Raw genomic sequence first — 7,688 nt, 5'->3', positions numbered from 1 at the left:
CCACATGATTCATAACGCACCCTCACTCACCCACGTGTCTGGGAATATTGAGGAACATAAGATGTGCTGGGGAGTGGTTCCTCCCCACCTTCCCCCTCCATCACAACCCTAAGTGATTCATCACACACCCTCACTCGCCCACGTGATACTCCCCGCCGCCTCACACCACCACGGGAGAGTGATGACTCACTCCCTCCACTTTCACTTTCTATACTCGCCCCTGCACCTTCCCTTTCACTCCCCACTCCCTCCACGCCACTTTCGCCCTCCCCATGCAAAAGACTAGGCCCATACCTGCTTGTACTACATGGTGTGCGCTCGGGGCCACGATGGGTGATAATCTCTCGGCCATACCACATGGTAGCACTTCCCACAGCTCCGTCCTCGTCCTCATCCTCGAAATCGGACTCCACATCATGTAGGGGCTGCCGAGAGGATGTTGCACGTTGTTTTTGTGCAGGCTGGCCCTCTCTAGCAGGACAGTAAGTCACGTAGCGCTGCTTTGTGGGGGACGGGACCTCCTCATCACTGCTGCTGCTTTCAACCTCCTCTGGTTGGACATAATCTTTGTCCACAACCTCATCATCCAGTGGGGAATCACTGTCGCCTGTGAAGGCGTCTAGGGTGGCTTGGATTTCCTCCTCCGAGAGACCTCTATGTGCCATGTCTGACCAGGGCCACTACTAACAGGTGAGTGACCGAGCCGAGGGTGAGTGTGGGTCGCACGAGGTCGCCGAGTATCCCTGCCTGGTGGCAGGTAGGGGAAGGTCGAGCGACCTTACGTACCAAAAATCAAGCGCGAATTTTGAAAATTGTGCAAAATATGCACCTTGCAATTGCACGACATACTAGTACATCGACGGGACTGGCAATTACAAAATGTTGCCACATAGTCATACGTCGATGGGACATCTCGGGTAGGTGGTGTGGGGTACACAAGTCATGTTGATACCAGATACAGAGGTCAGTGATTGAAGACGGGAGCTCTCTTCTGGGGAGGACACCTCAATAAGGAGGCTACCATCCCCTTGGAATAAGACCACAGGTTCTCGGCCACAGGTAGAAACAATGGGACGGTGCAAGTCGAAAATATCAGTATCTAACACTGAGCCACCTGCAGAGGGTTTCAGCACTGGATGCTTTGAAAAGCTGACTTGCACTGTGCTTACTGGGCCAGTCCCCGGAGCCGAACCAGCCCGACTTGAGACGTGACTTCCCCTTGTCCCAGTTAAAAGCTGCGGCAGCAGAGGAAAGTCCCTAAGGGCCTGGAAAGGCTCCAGAGTGGGAATGAGGGAGCAGGATCCATTAGAGTGTCCAGGGATAGGTGCCACATCGTCAACAACATTTTTATCAAAAGATGCCATTAATGCAAAAAACAAACTTCATTCCCCCACTCCTCCACCCCCCACGGAGCCCAACAATGGGGTGTTGCATGCCAGGGACAACACCACTGGTGACCCCAGAGGTAGCGGGAGAGTATATGCAGGTAACCACTGAGGGACCTGGGCAAGGGTGACTCCAGGATGACGGGAGCCACCAGGCCCCCCAGTGCCCACTTGACCCTAGCCAACACATGAACAGCTGACTGACCTGGTCGGACCCAACCAGGCCACCCATCTAGCCAGAACAAGGGACCAAAGAGGTGTATTGCTAGCTGCAGGGTGCATCGTGCAGCATCACTCAAACCCCAGGACTCCCGTCTCCCAGCAGTACGGGAGGCCATGCACGGCAAACACATGGAAAGGCAAAAGTCCCACCCTAGATGGCAAATGGGCAGGGACTAACATCACCAGCAGGCCTCCTCCACCAGTGATGTAGGGGGTGCTTGGGTCATGTGGCTGATAAGTGCCGAACCCTACTAAGGTAGGCACGCCCCCAAAGTAGGTGGCACTGCCAACCACACTTCAAGCCCCACCACCACATCAAGGTGACCCCCCGCAGCGGGGACCTGACAAGCGAGTAGGTTTGTATTAATGCTTATGAGAGCTCTTTGGAGGAGCCTGCCCAGCACCAGAAACCCACACCCTCTGTCTAACACCCGAAGGCAAATGTGAGGACTAGAAAGTAAGTTTTACAAGCCTCCTTCTTGGAGTGGGCATACCAGTTTGTTTGAAGGCAGCCTGGGGGCTGCCTTTGGAGATGTAGGACAGCCAGTGCCCCGACCAGAAGCCCAAGAAGTGGAAGTAGAGTCCACATACTCGAATCATTTGAGGAGGCCATCATATGCTTCCGATCTGAAGCACCAATAAACTGCCCAGCAACATCCCCGGGTGGGGCTGGGACCAGCAGTGAACCATCAGGTTCAAATGTCACCTGGCTAGATCCCTCAACCTGCTGGGCAGAGATTCCACAGGAAAGGTATCAACAGAAGAGTCAACAACAGAGACCTTAGGTGGCTGGTCTTTGTGCTCAGTGGACTCTGACGAACAACGGTGACGTTTACCAGGTAGAGATGGAGGCTCGGTCATACTGGGTAAGACAGGAGAAGGAGTCCGGTCAATGTGGACATCTATCCACCACAGACGTATGCAAGCCGTCAGCCACCGCAGTGAGGGCGGAAACAGAGTAGTGGTCGGGCACACATCATTCTCACAAACAGTACTAACCATGGGGACAGCATTCTCCATATCACGAGTTGAAGGAGTGGGCACTGGAATGAGGCCCCTTCCGTATGTTGCCATCACAGTAGCATCCCCCAACTGGGACGTCTGTGATGACTGATTAACCCGAGAAGCAGGTGGGGCAGCATGACATGTAGTCTTGTTGTACCGTGGGGCCTCCTTAAGACGTGAGAGAGCCGAAGCAAAGGTGACCCAAGGGCAGATAAACATCCCTCTGACCATTTCCTTTGCCTATGCAAAAGAAATCTTCTCATGGGTTCGAACTGACGTGACTTCATTCTCAAACTTGTACTGATCACACTCTGTTGATTGATTGACTGATTGATTGAAAATAATTAAAATACGGCGGCACAACTGCCAGGGTCATATGCCGCCAGACGACAAAGTAAAATACACAGCAAAATGAAAGGTGCATATTCAGAATAAAGTTAATATCTGTTAGTAGGAATAAAACACTGAAAATAATAAAAGAGCAGTTTATAAAATATCGATTACTTATAAAAATGGAAGGAGGCCCACCTTCTGAAGAAAACTAAAAAAATCAGTAAAATCGCTAGAGGCTTCACTGAGCATTGAGGATAAACAGTAGGCACCATCTGCCCCCTTATGCCTATGGAGGAATCTCTGACGCAGGTTCCCCAGACTTGGATGCTTGACAAGCAAATGGCGGACAGTAAGAGAAACAAGGCAGTCATTACAGTATGGTTGAGTCGCACCACACATGGGGAACCCATGCGTAAGGCGAGAATGCCCAATATGAAGCCTAACAAGAGCCACCTCCAATCGCTGAGACATAGAAGGAAGAATCCTTGGCACAACCACATTCTGAAAGATTTCTTTTAGTTTATTGTGAGAAACAAAATCCCAGTGTCTGCCAACATGTAAGAATTGCGTACCACAAGTAAGGTGTTATATCAGAAACAGGAAGTGGGTAGTTGGTTGGGGGCTGTTGAGAAGACGCAGCTTTAGCTAAAGTATCTGCCCTCTCATTGCCCACCACACCAACATGTGCAGGAACCCAACAGAAGTCTACACAGCGCCCACGACAGCCAAGAAGAAAAAGCTACTCTAAAATTGATAAAAACAAATGGATGGGATGCATTAAAAGACTCCAGTGCAGACAAAGCACTACACGAGTCACTAAAAATCACAAAAACGGATTGGGGGAGAGTAAAAATGATTTTAAAAGCATATAAAATTGCAGTCAGTTCCGCTGTGTATACTGAAGTAATGCCAGGACAACACCAAATTCACACTGTGTTGATGAAGCTGGGTGAGCACCATGGCAGTTGATACACGAGGGGGGATTAGGGCAGTCCATCTCATCATGTGATTTACCACCACAATTAACACACACCTGTGGGAAACCTTGCATGTTCCTACAACAAGACCTGCTGACATGCACAAATCTCTGGCAATGGAAGCACTACCTAAGTCTTGGCACACATGCCTTTATGCGAAGGCAGTAGTAAGCTGCATCTAAGACATCAGGCAATGTCAACCAATCAAAGGTGACAATCAGTGATGATGTGCTGGTCAATATCCCATTTACCTTTTTCTTTATCCTTTCCACCTTCACTACTCCCTGGTCTTTCAGCCCGTCCAGGAGGTCCTCCTCCGAGTATCTAAGGAATTCCTTAGAGAAGACAACACCCCGAATCTGGTTCAGGGTGGAATGAATGGCGACTGTGACATCAAAGGAGGCTAAATATTTGATGGCATGGATGCAGGCACTTTGGTCAGCCTCCCTGGCCTCTATAAGGAGTGACCCACCTGCCTGCGGAACAACCTTTGGGGATGACCCACAAGCCTTGACCAACTATGGTGAACCTTAAACGCATTCTGGTCCCTGAAGGAGAAACCATCAGTCAACTTCAGTACTAGGAATTTCATGTATTGTTCAGGCACAAAGAAGTGAGGGATCATCTCAGTGAAGCAGACATGGGGTAATCGTAATCTATAATCGTAATCGATTGTAATCGATTACAGACTTTTGTGTAATCGTAATCGTAATCGATTACTTGGGCATTTTTTTCAAAGTAATCACAATGGTAATCGATTACTCTCATATTGTAATCGTAATCACGGTTACCTTAATGATTACAAGGCCCCAGATAAGTTATTCTTCCACAAATACTCGTCAAGAATAAAACACTGTAGTTCAGCGTCAGTCAAACATACACCATAAGTAATATGAAAACAAAAGTGAATTGTAGGTTATCACTTAGAGGCTTCCATATAATATCCTACCTAAGCTAGAATAATATCACCTGGGATGATCTCAGTTGGTAGAAAAGTTAATAGAATAAAAGAGTCAAGGACAAAGTGAAGAAAAGTCTCCGTGCTTGAATTATTAAAACACATTTGTATTGCAAATTGGCAAAAAAATAAAGGAACAGTTTACTGGACATAGCACTGCACAGTATATTTTTATCCCGAGTAACAGTCGCCATAAGTTCTACAGAGCCTAACCCTATGTTCTTCCTTACGCAGGCAATTCTTATTAAAGTGATTTGCATATAAGATATGTATCCCCAGTAAATATCAGTTTTATGTTACTGGACGATGTTTTTGCTTTTAAAAACTAACTTCAGCTATTTACTTAATCAATGTCAAGTATAAAAGAAACGTGCTCATAATTATATAGTGCATAACAGTACATGTAATCATGATTGTAATCATGACTTCTTATGTAATCGTAGTCGTAATTGGTTACTCTTACTTTCACTGTAATCATAATCGTAATCGTAATCTGAAGTTTGCAAAGTAATCGTAATCGTAATCGATTATAATAACCCTGTAATCGCCCCATGCCCGCAGTGAAGTGTGAGTGAGCTTTCCTGGAGGGCTGTGTGTCGCTCCCTCGAAATCGCTCCTTACCCTTGTTTGTCTTATGTGGTACAGGGTCGGTAGGACCAGAGACGAGGCCGGTTTTTGGGGACTCGTGGGCCCAGCCACCTGCCATACAAGTACCAAAATTGTGGGGAGTTCCAGCAATAATAGAAAAAAAAAAAAAAAACTTCATTCCCCCACCCCTCCACCCACCATGAAGCCCAACAAGGGTAGGTCATAAGCCAAGGACAACACCACGACGACCCCAGTGGTAGCGGGAAAGTATATGCAGGTAACCACTAGAGGACCTGGGCAAGGGTGACTCCAGGACAACAGGAGTCACCAGGCCCCCCAGTGCCCACTTGACCCTAGCTAACTCATGACCTGCCAATTGACCTGGTTAGGCCCAACCAGGCTGCCCGTCTAGCCAGAATAAAGGACCAAAGAGGTGTAATGCTAGCTGCAGGGTGCATCATGCAGCATCGCTCAACCCCCAGGACTCCCATCTCCCAGCATTACAGGACGCCACACACGGCAAACATGTGGGGAGGCAACAGTTCCACCCTAGATGGCAAATGGGCAGGGACTACCATCACCAGCAGGCAACCTCCGCCAGTGATGCAGGGGGTGCTTGGTCCACAAGGCCAACAGATGCTGGGGAAGGCGGTAGCTCAGTCGGTAGAGAGGTGGCCTGCAGTCCTGCTGGACCCAGGTTCAAATCCCCACTGGGGCAGAGACAGTTTAAGGATTTGAATTTCATTAACCCGTGGCGTCCCATCGACGTTTTTTAACGTCCACACGTTTTGTCACTGCCGATCCCGTCGATGTACATAAACGCGAATCAATTGCAAGGTCCCAATTTGCACAATTTTCAATTTTCGTTAGTGATTTTGGGTACGTATACATGTGACACCTTCCTCTACAAGGTGCTAGGCAGGAACAATGCCTTACCCAGCATGACCTCCTCCCCTCCCCTTCACGCCATTATCTCAGCAATTCACCTGTTATCAGTGACCTGGCCAGTAAAGCCATGTCATGCCACGGTACGAAATTCATGGCCAGAGTGATTCCCCAATCAGTGACAATGTGGAGGACAAACTTTACATAGTTTTAGAGGAAGAAACAGTCAGAAATGATGATCAGGTAATGTGGCAAAAAAAGGTCAGGTATGGTGATGAGTTAGTGAGTGAAACAATGCTTATAATGCCTATATTACTGCTTGAAAACCAATATACTCTTGTACTACATATAAATTAGTACCAAGTAAATAAATAAATACCGTTTACGAGTGGTGTGAAATAGTTATCCTCCCATAGAACTCGTTTTCTTTGGTGCCAGCCTGTTAGAAAACCCAGTAAGGTAAGGAGGTACTCCTACCTGTATTGAGTATTTTAAACTTCAGGTGAGCACTTTCTCTATGAATATTCGATGTTTCTCACCAAAAGCGGAGGTTTGAGCCAAAAAAAAAAAAAAAATCCAAAAATGGTCGGGATTGGCGGGAGTCAGTGGTGGAAAAGTGGTCGGGATGGGGCGGGTTAAATCAGACTTTACTGATCTATCAGAAGATCCACCGACATGTCACAAAAATACCTCCGCTAATACAAATACACCAATCCTGTTTGAGACTGCACTAGCATGTATTCAATATGGACGGTGGGTGTTAGCACCGAAGTGGTGGAATATTGAGGTGTATGGAATGTAGGAGGACTACTGGGCCTTGGGAGCAGGCTGTGAAGCCTATGCTTAGAGTCAGACACATAAAAAAAAAAAAACTCTACAACGGTAGGCACTGCCAGCCTTATTTCAAGCCCCGCCACCATGTCAGTGTGATCCCCCCTCAGCGGGGGTGTCTAAAGGGGGCAATAACTGGGCAGTGAACGATGTGATGGGATAATGCTTCATCCATGGCACTGTGACATAGTTTACATGACCTGTTGGCGGTTGGTCGTTTGGTGATTTCCCCTGGGGAGCAATACCTCAGGCGAATGCAGGCAACGGCCACGTCACAGCTGCGCATGAGGGAAGGGTGCTTGCCATAAGTGTGTCTCACGCCACAGTAGGTGTCATAGTGCTAGTTGGTGACACTAATGGGACGTTCAGCATCGGTACGCAGGGCTAGGTCCTCCCTGGACTCCTCAGGAAGGATTCTGCGGACAATTATGGTGGACACACAGAGGCAGATGGTAGTTAGGGTGAGGTTACAGGCAGCTCGGGCCAGACGATCTGCCTGGTCAT

Source organism: Coenobita brevimanus, chromosome 35 (assembly GCF_032717465.1).
Source record: "Coenobita brevimanus isolate Jiangsu-jjx chromosome 35, ASM3271746v2, whole genome shotgun sequence".
NCBI lineage: Eukaryota > Metazoa > Arthropoda > Malacostraca > Decapoda > Coenobitidae > Coenobita > Coenobita brevimanus.
Note: the sequence above shows the minus strand (reverse complement) of the source record.